The sequence below is a fragment of the Ochotona princeps genome, chromosome 22, assembly GCF_030435755.1.
Source record: "Ochotona princeps isolate mOchPri1 chromosome 22, mOchPri1.hap1, whole genome shotgun sequence".
NCBI lineage: Eukaryota > Metazoa > Chordata > Mammalia > Lagomorpha > Ochotonidae > Ochotona > Ochotona princeps.
In genome coordinates this window covers 15,080,917-15,098,985 of record NC_080853.1, presented here as the reverse complement: position 1 = coordinate 15,098,985, position 18,069 = coordinate 15,080,917, and the positions used below count along the sequence as shown (strand labels likewise).

General features: G+C 50.9%; 1 protein-coding gene, 1 long non-coding RNA gene and 3 other non-coding genes across 7 annotated transcripts in view; all 5 read left to right on the top strand.

The window, feature by feature from the left end:
- The first annotated feature begins 5,617 nt into the window (after positions 1 to 5,617).
- Positions 5,618 to 5,751, top strand: LOC118760232 (small nucleolar RNA SNORA71). The gene has a single exon (XR_004996667.1). It is a non-coding gene; the product is annotated as a small nucleolar RNA SNORA71 (small nucleolar RNA).
- Positions 5,752 to 6,706: 955 nt separating this feature from the next.
- On the top strand, positions 6,707 to 14,186 carry LOC131482994 (uncharacterized). Of its 2 annotated transcripts, XR_009247471.1 has the most exons (4): positions 6,707 to 6,807; positions 8,518 to 8,590; positions 13,821 to 13,891; positions 13,982 to 14,186. It is a non-coding gene; the product is annotated as an uncharacterized LOC131482994 (long non-coding RNA). The 2 variants fall into 2 exon arrangements; XR_009247470.1 differs by lacking the exon at positions 13,821 to 13,891.
- LOC118760235 (small nucleolar RNA SNORA71) lies at positions 7,698 to 7,828 on the top strand. Its single transcript, XR_004996670.1, has one exon. It is a non-coding gene; the product is annotated as a small nucleolar RNA SNORA71 (small nucleolar RNA).
- Positions 9,188 to 9,320, top strand: LOC118760233 (small nucleolar RNA SNORA71). The gene has a single exon (XR_004996668.1). It is a non-coding gene; the product is annotated as a small nucleolar RNA SNORA71 (small nucleolar RNA).
- Positions 14,187 to 15,633: 1,447 nt separating the features above from the next.
- The window catches only part of RALGAPB (Ral GTPase activating protein non-catalytic subunit beta), an 83,144-nt gene continuing 80,708 nt past the window's right edge, over positions 15,634 to 18,069 (top strand). For both annotated transcript variants that reach the window (XM_012927191.2, XM_058679748.1), the window contains exon 1: positions 15,634 to 15,902. The gene's annotated coding sequence lies outside the window, so the exon portion shown is untranslated. The remainder of the gene's footprint in view (positions 15,903 to 18,069) is intronic.

The following is an 18,069-nucleotide window of genomic DNA, read 5'->3' as shown; positions in this document are numbered from 1 at the left end:
CATTTGGGATGCTGGCACTGCAGGTGGCTGAATTCCCCACTATGCCCCAAGTCCCACCTGCAACCTAGTGGTTGCATTACCACAGGGCTGGGTTGGCACTGGGCGGACAGTGTTCCGCTACCTGGGAGTCTGTGACATCATAGTGGTGGAAGAGATCCCTGTGGCCTCAGGCCCTACCCGAGTGGCTGGCTGCACAGATTCCCACAAGGGAGGGTGGCACCTGAGTCTAGACCGGAAGTCAGCTGGCTGAGCACCAGAGACCTGCAGGCGTTCCAGCCCCACCACCATGCTGACCGTTTTGCTGTTTTCATCCATCGCCCTCCTCATCTTCCTATTGCTCCTCTGTTACTGCGTGTTTCGGCAGCAATAGGCTGAGGTGCCTGCAAGGCCTGATGGAAGCTTTGGCCCCTCACTTCTTCCTGAGCTGCCCTATAGACTGCCGTATGCAGGTGTACAGATAGCGCACTGTACAACCCATGGGAGTGTGAATTACACCATAATCAGAGATGCCAGACCAAGTAGATGCCCGAGGAAAGACTCACCTTTGGAAAAAGAAGGCATTTTCCCAGGGAGCCCCTTGTGGTGCAGCAGAGTGCCCCTATATTACACCTTCTAATAAAAGGCCTGTGAGACTGTCTGGGAGAACGAGTGTCCCCCACTCAGGCTTCATGCAGCAAAGATGATGACATCTGGGACAGGGGACCCTTAGGGGAAGACGAGCCAGTCAGCAGCAGGGCCTCTGGGAGAAGGCAGCCCTAACCTCGTGACCTTTCAGGTTCCAGCTCTCAATTCCCAACGTCTCTTTCTAAGCCAACATGTCTGCGTCTGCTTGCTCTGCGATATCCAGGAGGCGCGACCCAGCTCTCAAGTCCCTTGTCTCCAGGGCGGATGGAATGGAGAAGCTGCTGGATGTATACAGGTCACACCACTCCATGATCTCTGTTGCTCTGGATGCTCCCCTAGATCATGGCACTTTCCCCCAGGAGGGCCTTGCAAAGCCAGGGAAGGGGTGAGTGGTGCTGCAGCTATCGTAACAGGGAGTGCAGGGATCAGGAAGCTTGCAGGGGGGTTGCAGCTGAGCTGTTCCCTGCTTCCAGCTGTCTCCACCGACAAAATGCTTGATTTCCATTTCTGTTCACTCCCAGCAGCGGGGGGGGGGGGGGGGGGAGAAGGCATTTGCCGGGCAGTCGTGGACAGCATGTCTTCACAGGCAGTGGGGCCAAGCTGTCTCCACCTGAAGTTTACCAGTTCTTGCTCAGGGTGTTCAGTCTACATGTATGATTGGATGCACCTCTGTGACCTTGCATAATTTGGGTTATGGCTATTAGGGTCATGACCCAAATTATACTCCCTGAGACTTTGTCACAGTGCAAAATAATGGGTCTTTTTTTTTTTCCAAAGCTTTGGAGAAAACACATGTTTCCTTTGTGGAAAGATTAAAATTGGATTCCATTTTTAATACTATAGGATTTTTCTGGCTTTCTAGTTTTCCTTAAGGTAATTTTATTAAATATACTCTAGGACTATGTTCCTGTTACCTACCTGTAAAATATTATGGGCAGGGTTCAGCGTGATGGCTCAGTGGCTAAATCCTCACCTTAAAAGTGCCAGGATCCCATATGGGCTCCAGTTCATGTCCCAGCTGCTCCATTTCCCATCCAGCTCCCTGCTTGTAGCTCAGGAAAGCAGCAGAAGATGGCCCAAAGCCTAAGGGACCCTGTACCTGTACCTGGGGGGACTCAGAGAAAGCTCTGGCATTTGTTGCCATTTGGGGAGTTAATTAGCAGATGGAATATCTTTATTTCTGTGTCTCCTTCTCTCTGTAAATCTGCCTTTTCAATGAAAAAAAAAATTTGTGTAAGATTTTACGGGCAGGCATTTAGCCTATAAGGTAGAATGCTCACACCCTGTATTATAGCGTCTGGATTTTATTCTCAACTCTGGCTCTTCAGTCTGGTTTCCTGCTAATACAGACCTTGGGACGCAGCACAGACACCTTAAGTAATTGGGTTCCTGCTATTCACAGCTTGTGTTCCTGGTTCCTAGCTTTAGCCTAGCCTAGCTGTGGTTGTCGTAGACATTTAAAAGCTAAACACGTAATAGAAGCTTTCTTTCCATCTCTATACCTCTCAAATCTATCATCATCTATCTATCTGGAAATTAACAGAAAGTCAAACGTGGTTCTCCATATTTTTATTCTGATAGTGCCATATCCCTTTTCTCATTCACAAAACTTTCTGGCTGTGTTGGTCTGAATGGACTATGCTGTGCTAGAGTGTTTCCTTAGGGCAGTAGGTGAAACATCAGCTTCATAAATGAGGCTTATGCTCATCTCCTACCTTTTCACTCTCTGTTCTTGTTATTTCATTAATTTCATTTGGGTCAAGAATTCCTTTGCTCTTTTTTCTTAAATTTCTTGGGAACCAAGGAGAGACTGGGCTACAAGGACTTTTCTTGCACATTAGAAGCAGTGAGCCCTTCTCCCATAGCCACTATGACCATTTGTCTTTCTTGTACCAACATTTAAAGGCCTCTGTAACAGGCAGTGCAATGCGATGGAAATGTTTCTCCATTCAGTACCAAATGGCAACAAATGCCAGAGCTTTCTCTGAGTCTACTGCTTTTGCAGTTATTCATCAAAGGTTTCAACTATGACTCAGGAATGTCCTGCCCTCTGCCAGTGTCCATCAAATAGGAATAAGCTAACTTGAATCCTAGGGTGAATGCTAGGCCATACACAATTCTTGATGCATTAACAGCATTATCTTTGGGAGAGTGAACCAGTGGATGAAAGATCTGCCCCCCCCACTTTCAAATAAAATAAATATTTTTAAAGATTTATTTATTTTTAATTGGAAAGGCAGATATACAGAGAGAAGGAGATACAGAGAGAAAGATCCTCCATCTGCTAGTTCACTCCCCAAGTGGCCGTAGCGGCCAGAGCTCAGCCATTCTGAAGCCAGAAGCCAGGAGCCTTTGCAGGTCCCACATATGGGTGCAGGGTCTCAAGATTTTTTTTTTTAATATTGTCTTTTTTTTTTTTTTTTTTTTTTTTTTTTAAAGATTTATTCATTTTATTACAGACAGATATACAGAGAGGAGGAGAGACAGAGAGGAAGATCTTCCGTCCGATGATTCACTCCCCAAGTGAGCCGCAACGGGTCGATGCGCGCCGATCCGAAGCCGGGAACCTGGAACCTCTTCCGGGTCTCCCACGCGGGTGCAGTGTCCCAATGCATTGGGCCGTCCTCAACTGCTTTCCCAGGCCACAAGCAGGGAGCTGGATGGGAAGTGGAGCTGCCGGGACTAGAACCGGCGCCCATATGGGATCCCGGGGCTTCCAAGGCGAGGACTTTAGCCGCTAGGCCACGCCGCCGGGCCCTAATATTGTCTTTTAGGGTCTCAAGATTTTGTGCCATCCTTGACTGCTTTCCCAGGCCACAAGCAGGGAGCTGGATGGGAAGTGGAGCAGCAGGAATACAAACCGGCGCCCATATGGGATCCTGGCGGATGCAAGGTGAAAATTTAGCCATTAGGCTCGCATGCTGGATGCAAATAAAATAAATCCTAAAAAAAAAAAAAAAAAATCACGGATCGTATTTGTCTTTTGCACTACATTTCCAGTACTTTTTCCAGTCCGTAATAGGAAGTAGTATTTAAGCAGATTTTCTAGATGGATGAATGATGAGAAGATGGATACACGGACTGATGGAATGACGTGTAGGTGGATGGAGCGAGGCATCCTTGGCGGGAGTAAGGCTCGATGGGGTTGCAGAGACTCAGCGGCTCCACTACACTAGGCGGCGCTGCCATAGGCTGCAGCCCAAGACCGCAGACGCACTTCCTCCGGCGCCGAGCAGGTGCAGGGAGCTTCCCGAGGCTGCAGTGTGGTCCTGTGTGATGCTCTACCTGCAAGTACGTACAGCTTTCTGCTCTCGTCGATCCGGTTGAGTCACTGCAGGACGCTGTTGAGCTGTCTTTCCTCTGGGCACCACGCTGGGCACTGCTTCTCTTCCACCGGGAGACTCCGAAGTCAGCCCGCACGTGGGGCTGTGGCCGGCGTGCACCTCTTGGGACTCGTGTGCTTTCCGTCCCTGATCCCGAACTCCCGAGCCCTTTCACCCTAACATTCTATAGCCACGACATGGTAAGACTCCCAAACCGAGTGTCGGTTATCCAGAGTAGTGGATGAAATGCCGCACGTCTGGGGGACCGCTGACTGGCTTGTCTGCCATTGCTTTTAAAACAAGCACCAAAAGCTCCGTTTTCCAAAACGGTTGAAAGACATTTCAACTGGGGACGCTTGTTGCAAGACACCACAGCAAACAGTCAAGGAACTACCCTTGCGCTAAGGCCTCTTTCCTGCTAAATTTCGCTGCCTAATCTGTGCTCTGCCTTTTGTTGCTGCAGGCACAGATACAAACTCGCTCTTGGCGCGGGTTCTGTATCAGCCAAAAGCTCCTCTTAGCCTCTTCCTTGGATATTGGCACCCACTCCCTGCTGGGCTCCCGCTGTCCAGGACCTAGGATGACCCAGGTAAGTGCTGCTCAGGAGTACTTGCAGGCAGGCATCATTGCCCAGGGTGGCACCAGCAGAGGGGGCTGCTGGGAGAGGCCTAGTACAGCAGGTGGGGGACTGGCTTTGGTGAGTGCATGAAGCCGAGGTCGGGTCTTGTCTAAGTCCCCTGCGTCCCTTGAGCTGTGTGTGCCTTTGCTGTAAAGTGGGGAGGCTGCAGGAGCTCTGAGGTCAGGGCCCTGCTATGTCCCTGTGTGTGAGGCCAGGGTGCTCAGACTTGGGGTTGCCTCAGGACTTGGGGGGGACAGTGACTGGCTGAGGCGGTGAGTTTAGCAGTGTTTGCTCTTCTGGTGGATTTAAGAGGCACACATGGAGTTTTTCGTAGGAAGTGAATTTGAAATTTTTTTTTTTTTTAAGATTTATTTATTTTTATTACAAAGTCAGATATACAGAGAGGAGAGACAGAGAGGAAGATCTTCCGTCCGATGATCCACTCCCCAAGTGAGCCGCAACGGGCCAGTGCGCGCCAATCCGATGCCGGGAACCTGGAACCTCTTCCAGGTTTCCCACACGGGTGCAGGGTCCCAAGGCTTTAGGCTGTCCTCGACTGCTTTCCCAGGCCACAAGCAGGGAGCTGGATGGGAAGTGGAGCTGCCGGGATTAGAACCGGCGCCCATATGGGATCCCGGGGCATTCAAGGCGAGGACTTTAGCTGCTAGGCCATGGCGCCGGGCCCAAATTTGAAATGTTTTAACGTACTTCTTATTTTGAAAGGCAGGTGGAGAGAGGTGTCCTGTTGGCTGGTTCACTGCGCCGTAGTCGTGCAATGGGCAGGAGCGGACCAAGCTGAAGGCAGGAGCTGGGGACTCAGAGCAGGCCTCCCATGGGCTGCCAGGGACCCAGTGCTGGAGCTGTCACCTGCTGCCTGCCAGGAGGACACACATTCCCAGGAAGCTGGACTGCAACCCAGGTGCTGTGATGTGGAGTGTGGGTGTCCATGGTGAGATGTCTGTGTGGACAGTGGAGCATGCTGTGCCCTGGGCTTGTGGGTGAACAGTCAGTACCTGCTGAGTCTGGTCTCTGTCCGTGTGGCCGTTTGTGCCCCTGTATTCGAAAGTGATCGTGGGCTGCCCGTGCCCTGGTCATTGATAGTGCAGGGAGAGCAGCTGTGGAAAGTGCTTCCCCGTGTTTGGAGGGTCCAGCGCCGTCCCTTGCAAACCCTGCAGCTTTCCCACACCTGTCCCTCAGCACCTTCCCGGTGCCTGCTGGCAGCTGGCCTGGGGGCTCTCTCTGCGGGGCTCCCTGCTGGACCTGTGCGGCTTTGACAAAGTTCGGGGTGGGTATATTTTTGTGGGTCCCTGTTTCAGGGAATGTGTGGCACAGTCGTGCCCCATGGCAGTTGTTGGTTTGGTATTTCCCCTTAAGCACTGTGCCCTGGAGGGCAGTGTTTGGCTGACTGCATGGAGCATGTGTAGCAGACCGCAGGTTCAGCACTTCAGGAACAAGTGAAAGCAGAAACTGGAAGGAAGAAGAGGCATGGTTTTCAGGGCTGGGGCCCAGCACAATGGGCATGTAGGAGTATGTGAGGGCAAGGTGGTCTGTGGGGCTGGTGAGTACCCACTGTTCCCCCAGTGGTGCTCTAAACTCTGCCAGCATTATCTTTGATTGATGGATTTGATGGCAGAGCAGTGGAAAGACCTTCTGTCTGTTCTATTTCCCCAATGACCCCAATAGGCAGGACTGGGCCTGGCTGAGGCCAGGAGTCAGCAACTTCATTTTGGTCTGTCATGTGGATGGCACTGGCCCGATTGACTCCCTGGATCAGCCATCCTCTGCTGCTGCCTTCCCAGGGGCATTAGCAGAGCAGGCAGGACTTGAAGTGGTGGTCTGCTGTCTAGTGGCAGCTGGATCCTCTAGAGGGTGTTTTTCCGGGCTCAGTGTTGCTGTTTCCCCAGGTGGCCATTTTCCCTGCGTCTGACAGTGCTTTGCCACTTGAGCAAGGCCTGTGTCCTGTCTGTTGGTGATGCAGGGAAGCCATGATTTCCCTCTGGCCTTTTTGTTGCTTGCATCCAGGTGTCCCTAGGGGGCTGTGGCAGTGTCTTTGCCTCCCAGGCCCCAGCTTCTCACAGTGGTTTTGTGTGGATCAAGGTGATGGCTTGCTGAACGTGCTGGAAGCAGTGCCATGTGAGCTGATCGGTGCTGCCTTCACATCCTTTGCAGGAGTGTCATGTGCCTGCTGCTGCTGGTGTGCAGGTGTGATGTCCTCGGGAGAGTGTGGATTGTTAAGTCCAGGTAAGTGGTTGTTGCGCGGTGCGCCAGGTGTCTGCAAGCTGTGAGGCCAGAGGTGTGTAGGTGTTTGCGGAGAAGTGAGAACAAAGATGACGGGTGCTTCCTTTGTCCTCAGCTTGGTGTGCTAGCCTGCAGGGCTAGATCTGGGTTCTGTGGTGTCCTCAAGGGACTGCTGCACAGAGGGGCATTGAGAGCTTCATGTGGAGTTTGTGAACCTGTGCCGGAAGCTGCTGCTGCCTCAGCTAGGGTGGCTACGAGCGATGGGGTGGTCAAGGGGCTGTGTTTTCCATCTAAGCTGCATTTGTTTCCTGTCATCTGCCGATTGGTGTCCTGTGTGTGACAGCTGAAATGCTGCCTGATTGTCTCCATTGGTGCCACTCATAACATTTGTTTTCTTACCTTTTATGTTTTATTTGGAAAGCAGAGAGAGAGCTTCCACTTGTTGGTTTGCTTCCCTAATGTTCATAACAGCTGGTACTAAGGCCAATCCCAAGCCTAGAGTTGGGACTTCCATCTGGATTTCGACTGTGGCAGCTGGGGTTCAGCACTTGGGCCATAATGCACTGTGTTCTCAGATGCCTTAGCAGGGAGCTGGATTGTAGCAAGTAGCGACTTAATGTGGTGTACCACAGGCTGGCTCAGTCTGTCCACACATGTCCACCTTCCCTTCCTCTCCAACCAGTGGTGGTGAATGGGCTGCTGGGCAGATCCTGGGCAGCTTCTGTGATCCCAGGTATGCAGTGGGGCATCGCCTCGAATGCTGTTCTCCCCCCGGACAAAGTCAGGAGGCTGTCTGTGGGTTTCCTTCTCAGCTTCCCCTGTGGCTGATTCTGCCCATGTATTCGAAAGTGATCATGGGCCGGGTTCCCCAGCAACCGTCTGGCCTTTTGTATCCCTGCATTCGTAAGTGACCATGACTGCCCGTGTCCTGGTCATTGGTACTGCAGGCAGAGGAAATGCGGAAGGGCTCACCCTGTGTTCGGAGGACTTACATCCTGTCTCCCGTCTCTGGGAACTTCCCACACTTCTCAGGCTGCACAAGCCCTGGGTCTCCAGAGCGTTGGGAGCTGCCATGTGCGTTCCTTTGTTGGTCCCCCTGTCGGGAACCAGCCTATGTGTGTTCTTTTGATGATTGTCACCATGGCGTGATCCCACACAGCTGGAGTTCCTGGCTCCTAACTGCAGCCTGGCCAATCCCTGCCCGTTATAGCCATATGGGTGGTGAACCAGCAGATGAAAGATCTCTCCCTTAGCCCCTCATTCTTTTTCTTTCTCTCTGCTCTTTAAGTAAACTTTTTTTTTTTTCCCCCAGAAAAGGTACTTCTTGGAGCTGGTGTTGTGGCATTGTTGATAGAGCTGTTGCCTGCAGTGCCAACATCCTTATGGGTACCTGTTTGAGTCCTGGCTGCTTCACCTCTGATCCTACTCTCTGCTGATGTACCTGGGAAAGCAACGGAAGATTGCCCAAGTGCTTGGATCCCTGCACCCATGTGAGAGACCTGGAAGAAGCTTCTAGACCCTGGCTTTTGCCTGGCCCTGTCCCAGGTGTTGTGGCCATTGCTTAATAGAATTAAACTTAATTAAGAGTAAACACCCTCTTTTGTGCAGTGGTTTCTGTCCCGTGTCTCATGCCAAGCCTTTCCCTGGGGCGTACTGTGTGGCATGTGAGCCGGGACAAGCTGCTGTTCATTCATGGCTTTCCGTCTGTTGCAGATGTGTCCCCAGTATGCAGAGGCATTGTGGGAGTTGAACTGTCAGGAACATTCTAAACTCCAGTCTCCTTGAGGTAAGATCTCTGCCCTGTCTCCAGAGAGCTGGTTCTTGCATCAAGTCCAGTCCTGCTCATGTTCCCAGGCCTAAGGTGATGATGAGAGGGGAGATGAAGATGGCCTCCTGGATCTGCAGATCCACTGCCTGCCCCAAGGTGGCGTCTGGCTCTTCACAAGGCTTCAGCAGCTACTGCAGGACCAAGGCTGAGTCCTCCCCAAGTCGGGCAAGATCGCTGGGGTCCACCTCCCCTCTGGGACAGTAGCAAGCTATGATAGAACATGGGTGGGTCTCACCACCAGAAGCCTCTGTCCCTGACTTTGAATCCCTATCTGCCACTGTCTTGTCATTAAGTCCCCTACAACCTGGTTGTCTTCATGTGAAAAGCAAAGCAGGACTAAGGGAGACTTGGCCCTGACACCACGTGGTTCCTGTCATCCCCCGCCCTAATATTTTCTCATGATTTTTTGCCCATAGCGACTTTTGTTCCCCATGGCAAGGAGGACAGGAAATAAGGACCCCTGTCAGGATCGTTGTCTGTGGATGTCTCATTTTCCTGTTCTCCGGGCTGCTGGCATGAGCTTCTCTTCTGGGAGCTCTCTGTTCTCTCGTGTGCACCTGCATTCCAAAGTGATCCTGGCTGCCAGTGCCCTGGTCATCAGTAATGCAGGGAGAGGAAGTGCTGAAGGCCATTTCCCGTGTTTGGAGGGTCCACTCCTATCCCTTTCAAATGCTGGTGCTTTCACACACCGCCACCTGCATCCCCATGCTCAGGCCTTGCAGGCTGCCGGGTGAGAGTAAGTGTGGGAGTCAGTCCCGGGGGAGAGCCTGGCGTGGCCCCTCGCAGTCGGAGACCACGCTACATCTGTGTCACGGTTTAGATGCTTCAGCAGGTGAAGGAGTCAAGAGGGATGTGTGTACAGATTAAGCACTGTGTTGGGTGGTACGTCCTCATTGAAATTTGCCAAGAGAAACAAACAGCTTTTGGGATTTTGTGGGCCTGGAAAGGCCTTTCAAGGGGCAGCAGCAAGGCATTCAAGGGAAGGCAAGCACCCTGAATAAGGCTTTGAGACTGGAGTAGCTGTGAACTCACAGTTCTGCTGGGGAGATGCACATGTGGGCAAGTCAAGACGGCACGACAGGACCCCAACAAGGCTAGGGGAACTTCAGTGAGGCGTGCCCTAAGGAGCAGGTGCCCCAGTTTTTTCTGCCAGTCATACACCTGCCTGGTTACCCTCTAGGGAGCTGTTTTACACTGAAAATTTTTTTTTTTTTTTTTTAGTTTTTAAATTTTTATTGGTAAGGCAGATTTACAGAGAAGGAGAAACAAAGAAAAAGACCTTCTATCCGCCAGTTCACTCCACAAATGGCTGCAGTGGCCGATTTGAAGCCAGGAGCCAGGAGCTTCTCCCAGGTCTCCCACGTGGGTGCTGGGTCCCAAGGCTTTGGGATGTCCTCTACTGCTTTCCCAGGCCACAAGCAGGGAGCTGGATGGGAAGTGGAGCTGCCAGAACACAAACTGGTGCTCATGTGGGATCCTGGCACTACAAGGTTGAGGATTAGCCACTTGCGCCATTGCATCAGCCCCTATTATTTCAATTCTTACTTATTTGAAAATGAGGCATCTCCCATCTAACAGCAATAGCTAGCTGGGCCAGGCCAAAACCAGGAGCCTAGAACTTGATGTAGGTCTCCCATGTAGGTGGAAGGGACTCAAGTACTTGAACCATCACCTGTTGCCTCCCAGGATGTGCCTCAGCAGGAAGCTGGAATTACAAGTGGCAGCAGGACTACACACAGCTACTCCCAGTACAGGATGCAGATGTCACACACAGTGTGTCAGCCGCCGTGTCAAACATCCGCACTGTTTAAGGTTCTCCAGGAGCCCTGAAATTCGTTTCCGATCTGGTTTCCTACTAACTAGAAGATAGTAGAAGATGATCTAAGTGCTTGGGCCCCCAGCATTCCTGCAGGAGCCTGGGACAGAGTTCCCAGAGTAGCCCAGAGTAGTTTTGTGATCGCTTGGGAAGTGAACTAGAGGATGGAAGATCTCACTTCCCCTGTTTCTTTCTCACTCTTTCAAATAAATAAATCTTGTTTTAAATGATTTATTTATTTATTTTAAAGACAAAGTTACAAAGAGAGCGAGAGAAAGAAAATATTTCCATCCACTAGTTCAAGCACCTGGGCCATCCTCCACTGCTTTCACAAGTGGATTAGCAGGGAGCTAGATCAGAAATGGGGTATTTGGGACTCAAAGTAGCACCCATAAAGGGTGCCAGCACTGGAGGCTGCAGCTTAATCCATCATACCACTGTGCCGGCTCCAATAGAAAAAATATTTTTTTTCAAAGTCATGATCTTACCAGGAGATGGTCGCCTGATACCAGAGGATCTGGGGAAGTAGCTGGTGGGAGATTAACTCTCAGAATGAAGAGCATGGACATCACCATCCTATGCAACAACATGGGAACCACCAATGAGTCTGATGTGGTAATGTTGGCCAGGGAGGTTGCGAGTATGCATGGTACCATTTCCTGTGAACACCCACAGGAGGTCATGCCTGATCTCTCCTCTTACTGAGAGTCTGAAGAGGTTGAAAAAGAAGAGCAGGCTGTGGCTGAAAAGGCTGTGACCAAGGAGGACTTCCAGGGTCAATGAACTTCCTCCACTCCTGAGTTCACGGCCGCTCAGCCTGAGGCTGCAGGCTGGTTTGAAGGTGCGCAGGTGCCTTCTGTGCCCATTCAGCAGTTTCCTCCTAAAGACTGGTCCGTAGCTCGCACAGTTTGGGCCATTGAATGGGTGGGAACAACCACCAAGTGGTCAGAAGCTGATCTTCAATTCAGTCTCTGAAGCAGACACAGAAGTGAGAGGTTGATGGAAAATAAAAATAAGTTTCTTTCTTTCTTTCTTTCTTTTTTTTAAAGATGTATTTATTTTATTACAAAGTCAGATATACAGAGAGGAGGAGAGACAGAGAGGAAGATCTTCCGTCCGATGATTCACTCCCCAAGTGAGCCGCAACTGGTGGTGCACGCCGATCCGAAGCCGGGAACCTGGAACCTCCTCCGGGTCTCCCACGCGGGTGCAGGGTCCCAAGGCTTTGGGCCGTCCTCGACTGCTTTCCCAGGCCACAGGCAGGGAGCTGGATGGGAAGTGGAGCTGCCGGGATCAGAACCGGCGCCCATATGGGATCCCGGGGCTTTCAAGGCGAGGACTTTAGCCGCTATGCCATGCCGCCGGGCCCTTTCTTTCTTTATAAAAATTTATTTTTGATGACGTTCACATAGTTGCGAAGGATATATACTCGTGTGGACCACTGATTAGGGTGGGAAGGGCCGAGGCATGAGGGAAAGTGGGTAAGACAATTGTTTCCAATTTTTTTTTCTTCCTACATCTGGGGGTAGGGCAGAGGGCTGCTCCCAGAAGCCTAACCACCATCCATGCCTGGGGATGGGAGACGGCCACCTGATGGCATCCCAGAGTCCCTGATGTGGAGCATATTCCAACGGTACTGCTTAAGTGGCTTCAATAGTTTTGAGATGTTGATTTCATTGCTCCAAGGTTGAAGAAATCCTTGATCCATTAGCTGACATATCCATCCTAGAGTTTCCACTTGCCCAGATCCTTGCTTTCAAAGCTTCGCTGGGATAGCTGTCCAATTTGTTCTGTCCTCTGAACACAAATTTCTAAAGAGAGAGAGAGAGAGAGAAAGCACATTTGCAGTACTTACTAATAGCGTTTGCATATTTACCCCTGTGCTTTAGTACTTGCAACATAACCTGGTAATTTCTGTAGCTGCAAAGCAAGTTTCAAATACCAACACATCAATACCATACAGACTACAATATGTGACTACAGTGCAAAGTCTGGATAACTGTGAAACAAACTGAATAGGATGTTTGACCTGAATGATAATGAAAATGCCAAATATGAAAATGTGTGCTATGTGTAGCCTTCACAATGATTTCTCAGTGGAAAAAGATGTTCCATTGGTGAAGCTTCTTACCCAGATGCAGATGGGAGCTGTGAGGGGATCCCCCAAGGGTTCTGTTAGCAGAGCTCCAGACTTTTTGCAGCTCAATGAGGGATCAGAACTCACAAAAATAGGGGCCAGAACAGATGACATGGGACTCTGCAAATAGGAAACAGATCTTTGTCCATTCTAGCTGTGTGAAATTTCATCTGCATTAAAGGTGTTGAAGGAAATCCGGTTTGATGACCTGCTTGATTTAAATCTGTTAGAGACAACACCCGTTTGTATAGAGCAAGAGTTTTGTAATTTTTTTTAAAAATGTTGCTATTGGGCCTGGAAAAATGGTTCAGTGATTAAATCCTCACCTTGAGCCTGGTGCAGTAGCATAGTGCTTAAGGTTCTCGCCTTGAACGCGCCAGGATCCCACATGGTGCCGGTTCTAATCCCGGCTGCTCCGCTTCCCATCCAGCTCCCTGCTTGTGGCCTTGGAGAACAGTCGAGGATGGCCCAAAGCCTTGGAACCCTGCACCCGCGAGGGAGACCTGGAGGAAGTTCCTGGCCTCTGGCTTCAGATCGGTGCAGCACCAGCTGTTGTGGTCGAATCTTTAAAAAAAAAAAAAAAAACAACTTGGGCCTGGCATGATAGCCTAATGACTAAGTCTTCACCTTGCATCCCCAGATCCCATATGGATGCCGGTTTGTATCCCAGCTGCTCCACTTCTCTTCCAAGCTCCCTGATTTTGGCTTGAAAAAGCAGTAGAGAATGGCACAAAGCCTTGGGTCTCTGCACCTGTGTGGGAGACCTAGAAGCTCCTGGCTCTTGGCTTCGAATTGGCTCAGCTGTTGTAGCTACTTGTGGAGTGAACTAGCAGACAGAATATTTTTCTGTCATTTCTCCCCTGTGTAAATCTGCTTTTCCAATAAAAAAATCTTTTTTTGAAGTAGCTAAAAAAATCTCTTTTAAAAAACCCTCATTCTAAAACAGTGACACTTTTTAAATCTTGAATCTTCCCTATGGGCAGGTATCAACAGAATTAACTTGTCCTTGCTGAAGGGCAGCAGCTGAAGGCTTGGACCCTGGCATCAGTTGGTGACTTTCTCACTCATGGATCTGACCATTAATGCACACTCAGCCCCACAGGATCTCTTTGTGACTTGGGTTTCCTTCCTACAGGGCAGTTGGGTCCAGTGGGCAGCAATGTGGCAAGCCAGGGAGAAGCAGGGTCCTTTTGATGACCCAGTCCTGGAACTCACATAGTACCACTTCCTTCCAGCTGTTTGGAACCATCACAGACAGTGAAAAGGGACAATGCTCCACATCTTGGGCAAGAGTGTCAGTTACACTGTAAGAACTGTGGAATGGGTCATAAGAGTTGGTGTGGTGATCTTCTGGGGGCAGAAAGTTACAAACTCTTATACCATTGTTCTCTTTCAGGTGCAGTGGCTTTTCAGATACACTATATGGACTGACACTGACATTACAGTTTCCAAAGACGCTCTCCAGTTCTGTTTCTGGCTAGAGGTTGTGTTGTGGAACAAGTATAAACTGAGACTGTGTTTGGAGGATGCCGGCCGCTTTACTCAGCACAACACTTCCTGCACCTCTATGGTTTATTAAAGATGTACATGCTTTTCTCTTGGGTTTCAGAGTTTTTTGATGCTTTAGTCTTTATTCTTCCTTCAAGGTGTGTGTGCATGCATTTTATGTCAATTTAGTTGAAAACCTCAAATGTTTTCTGTTTCAGCCATAAAGAATAAAGAATCTTTAAAAAAAGAGTGACTCATTTTCCTTCCACTAACCCCCACCTAATATTAAATCCTGTTGTCCAGTCCCATGCAACAAGTCCTTATGGCCTACATTTGACTCGGCGTCCCACTTTACAGATTCACAAGGTGAGGACACAGACTCCTCCAAGGACTTCATTTTGACAGGAAGGGAAGGTCGCCTGTGATACTTCTGCCCTTCTGCTTTGTCAGGACCTTGTCCCACTTCCCCACCCTCAGTGAAGCTTGGAGCTGCGGGCCTCACTCTTCAGCCTCTGTAGCTCAGAAGGCCAAGAGGAAGGCTGCTGCAATAGAGAGTGACCCTCCTTTGGGGCTCGTTGCATTGTTTGGTTGAAAGGTAACTTGATCTACAACTACTGCAAAGGTATTGTGTTGATGCCCTGGATGTAGCCTGTTTCTGTCCCAGCACACACTCTACCCTCTCCTCTGTATCCCCTCTCCCTTCCTGTAGCTACTTTCCTGGGGCCCGGCTGACGTCTGGAGGAAACACTTTCGTGCTTGATCCTCTGTGGAGGGACACCACCTCGTTCCCTGGTCGCCCCTGCCTCCACCATCTCTCCTAAGGGTGAGAATGACACCATCTCGGCTCCTTTCTGCTGTTCTCAGACAGCTGTGCCTACAGCGCCCTGTCCTGGCTCCTTCCAAATACCCAAATTCAGCGTCAAGGCCAGGCCCTCCACCGTCCCTCCGGACTCTCCAGATCCTTGGGTGGCACCTATTGAATGGCACTATTTTCTTTACTGAGGTTGAGACGAAAATAATGACAAAATGTAGAATGTATCGCAGGTGCCCAGACTAATACTCCCTGCTATTACTCTTAATGCCCAATCTCCTGTGTCTACCGAGAGCCTCGGAATCTGTTGCCTGAATCAATGTCACCCACACCAGGCCAGGCATGAGGTGGTACCCACAACTCAGGCCTTGCTCAAGTAATAAGCGCGTGCAGCGGGGAATGGGTATTATTCCCAAGCAAGGATGCTATCAGGGTGGGATGTAAGAGATTCCTAGAACCTGGAAAAGGGCAAGGAGTTGCGGAGAAGCCCCTCACTCCTCCGCGAAAGCAGTCTGGAACGTCATCCGGTACAGCGGTGACGTCGTGCCTGCGTAACTCCATTCTCCCACACCCCCCTCGTCCTGCTGCACTAGGGCCGGAAAAGGAAAAGGGAGTGTACTCCCCGCGGACCTCTGGGATGGATGCGCACGCGCAGCTTCCGGCTCCATGGCTCGGGAGTTATTTGACGCTGCCGGTTTGGCTCCGCAGAAGTCGCTGATTAGGTGCAGGGCGCACGCGCACTGACCCGCTCGGCTGGGGAGTTATTTGACGCCGCCGCCCCTGGCAGTCGGAAGTTGCTTGAGCAGATCCCAGCCGGCCGGCCCGACTGGCCTTCGTCGTCCCCGAGCGCCCTGGGAGAGTCACTGACCGGTGGACGAACTGACCGCCTGAGGTCGGCTGGCCGGGGCAGTGAGATCGCAGGCCCTATGGCGCGGGTCGTGTGAGGAGGAAGGCCAAGTGCGGCCGGCAGCGGCGGCGGCGCCCGCCCCAGCGATGCGGGCCCCGCCCGTCGCCTCAGGTAACCGGGCGATCGGGCTGAACCTTCTCTTCCCCTTCCCTGCGGTCGGTCCCGGGACGGCTGAGGCTTGTTTCTCGTCTCCAGTTGCTCGGCCTTCGGAAGCACAGCGTCTGGTTTTGGGGGCGTCCATGGAGGCGGGGGGTCAGCTTGGCTGCAGGGTCGATGGCCGGTGAGGGGTCGGCGCTAGTCGGGTCTGGTCCTTGCGCCAGTTGCCGGGGCCGGACGGCTCGTGGTTGGCGACCTGGGGGAGGGGGCGGGTCTGAGGTGCAGCGCTACAACTCTGGGAAGATTGGGGCCAGCGGGAAGGTTGGTCCAGTGCTGCCCATGGCTCGGGGACGTTGAGAGGAGGAAGAGTTGATGGTGAGAGATAGCAGGCAGCCCTTGGGAAACACTCTCCGCCAGGCATTGTGCCAGCTCTAACTTCGCAACCCCCAACCTTCCATAGTGCTGTTATCTGCATCCTACGACAGGCAGCCCGGGCATGAGAGATCTTGCTGGCCTAGAGTCACTTCGCTGGTCATTTGAACCCAAGCGGCCCCTGTCCAGGTTTTCAGTGATCAACTCGTGGCTCTCCCACTCCGCTACGCGGTGGAATCATCTCAGGGGAGCTTTTAAGGACTGCTGATGGCCATGTAGCACCCAGGTCGACTGAGGCAGGACGTCCAGAGGGTGGAAGGCAGATGGCAGTGAGTTTGAAAAGGTCCCCAAGCCACCCCAATGTGCAGCTAAGGTCTCAAGCTAAGCAGGAATTGATCCATATCTGAAGGCACGTCTGGGTTAGGTTGCAGGAGGAGGGGTCTGGGAGCTTATTCCACAAATGCACGTGCTCCCCTTAAAGAGATCTTTTCCTTAGCCTCTCTGACTACTAGGCCCTGGGAAAGCTGTTGGGGTGGGAAGTAAGTTTCCAGTGTGAGAATTCTGAGTCACCTGGGTCCTTGGAAAACTATGCATCTCTCACGGGACAGTTGGTTTGCAGTCTTTTTAAATGCACGGTACTGTTGGGTCACAGTGCTTTTGGGTGTTACGTGGCCAACCCTTTTGTCTAGGTGATCCTCTGAGCTTTCCTCCTCCTCCACCCAAAACATACTTTATTCAGTTTTGGCTGCCTAGCGCTCAGCATCTCTGCCTCTGCACCTGAACCTCACCCACCTTGGGTCCTTCCCGTCTGCTTAAAATTAGCACCTTTACAGTGAAACTTATGTGTTGTTCATCTGTGCTGCCCATTTGGCCCTTGTGCTTGACTGTGAGGACCCAGGGGGCAGAGCTCTTGTCTTCCTCATCTCTGTATTCCTCCCAGGGCTTCGATACAGGAGACTAACCAAGCCTTTACCGAGCCCTTCACATCATGCTGTCGATAGGCTGTTTCAACATCTCCTTTTGTGTAAAAGATGTTTGGTAGTTCTATGCCTGTAGAGGTTTGTTTGAGAAGAGTCTACTGAAGTTCATTTATTTATCCAGACAGCATTTGAACAAACACATGGAGTTCTTACCAATGGCAAGACACTATTTAGGACTAACCATGTGCAGTCAACATTGGTTGATTTGTGCTGCCTGATTTTATCGTAGTTCTATAGAGAAAGTCGTTTATTGCTCTTTGGCTTTTGCACATATTCTCTGCCTTTCCAAAAAGAGTTTAGTTGTCAGCCACTAAGTGCAATCGCTTTGTTTGCGCTTGGTGAATTCAGGTAGTTGCCGTTGTTCAGCCCGTTTTCCAGGATAGAAGACATAGGTGCTCAATGAAGAGTCAACTTTGCTGTCAGAGGAATCCCTGAGCTGCCATGGCCTTTTGTGTGTGTAAGTTTTAAAGGAAGGCAGGCCAGTAATTCAGATTCTGTTTTTTTCTTGACTGGTCTTAAAATCCATGTAAGCTTTATAAAAGTGACTTGGGAACATTCGTGTGAAAGTCATTGGGAAGAGGACTTTTTTTTCAAAGATTTATGTATTATTTTTATTGGATAGGCAGATATACAGAGAGGAGGAGATACAGAGAGCAAGATCATCCGTCCGCTGGTTCACTCCCAAGTGGCCTCAGTGGCCGAAGCTGAGCTGATCCAAAGGTAGCAGCCAGGAGCTTCTTCCAGGTCTCCCACACGGATGTGGAGCAGGTGGATTTAGAACCGGCACACATATGAGTGAAAGACGAGGACTAAGCCACTAGGCTACTGCA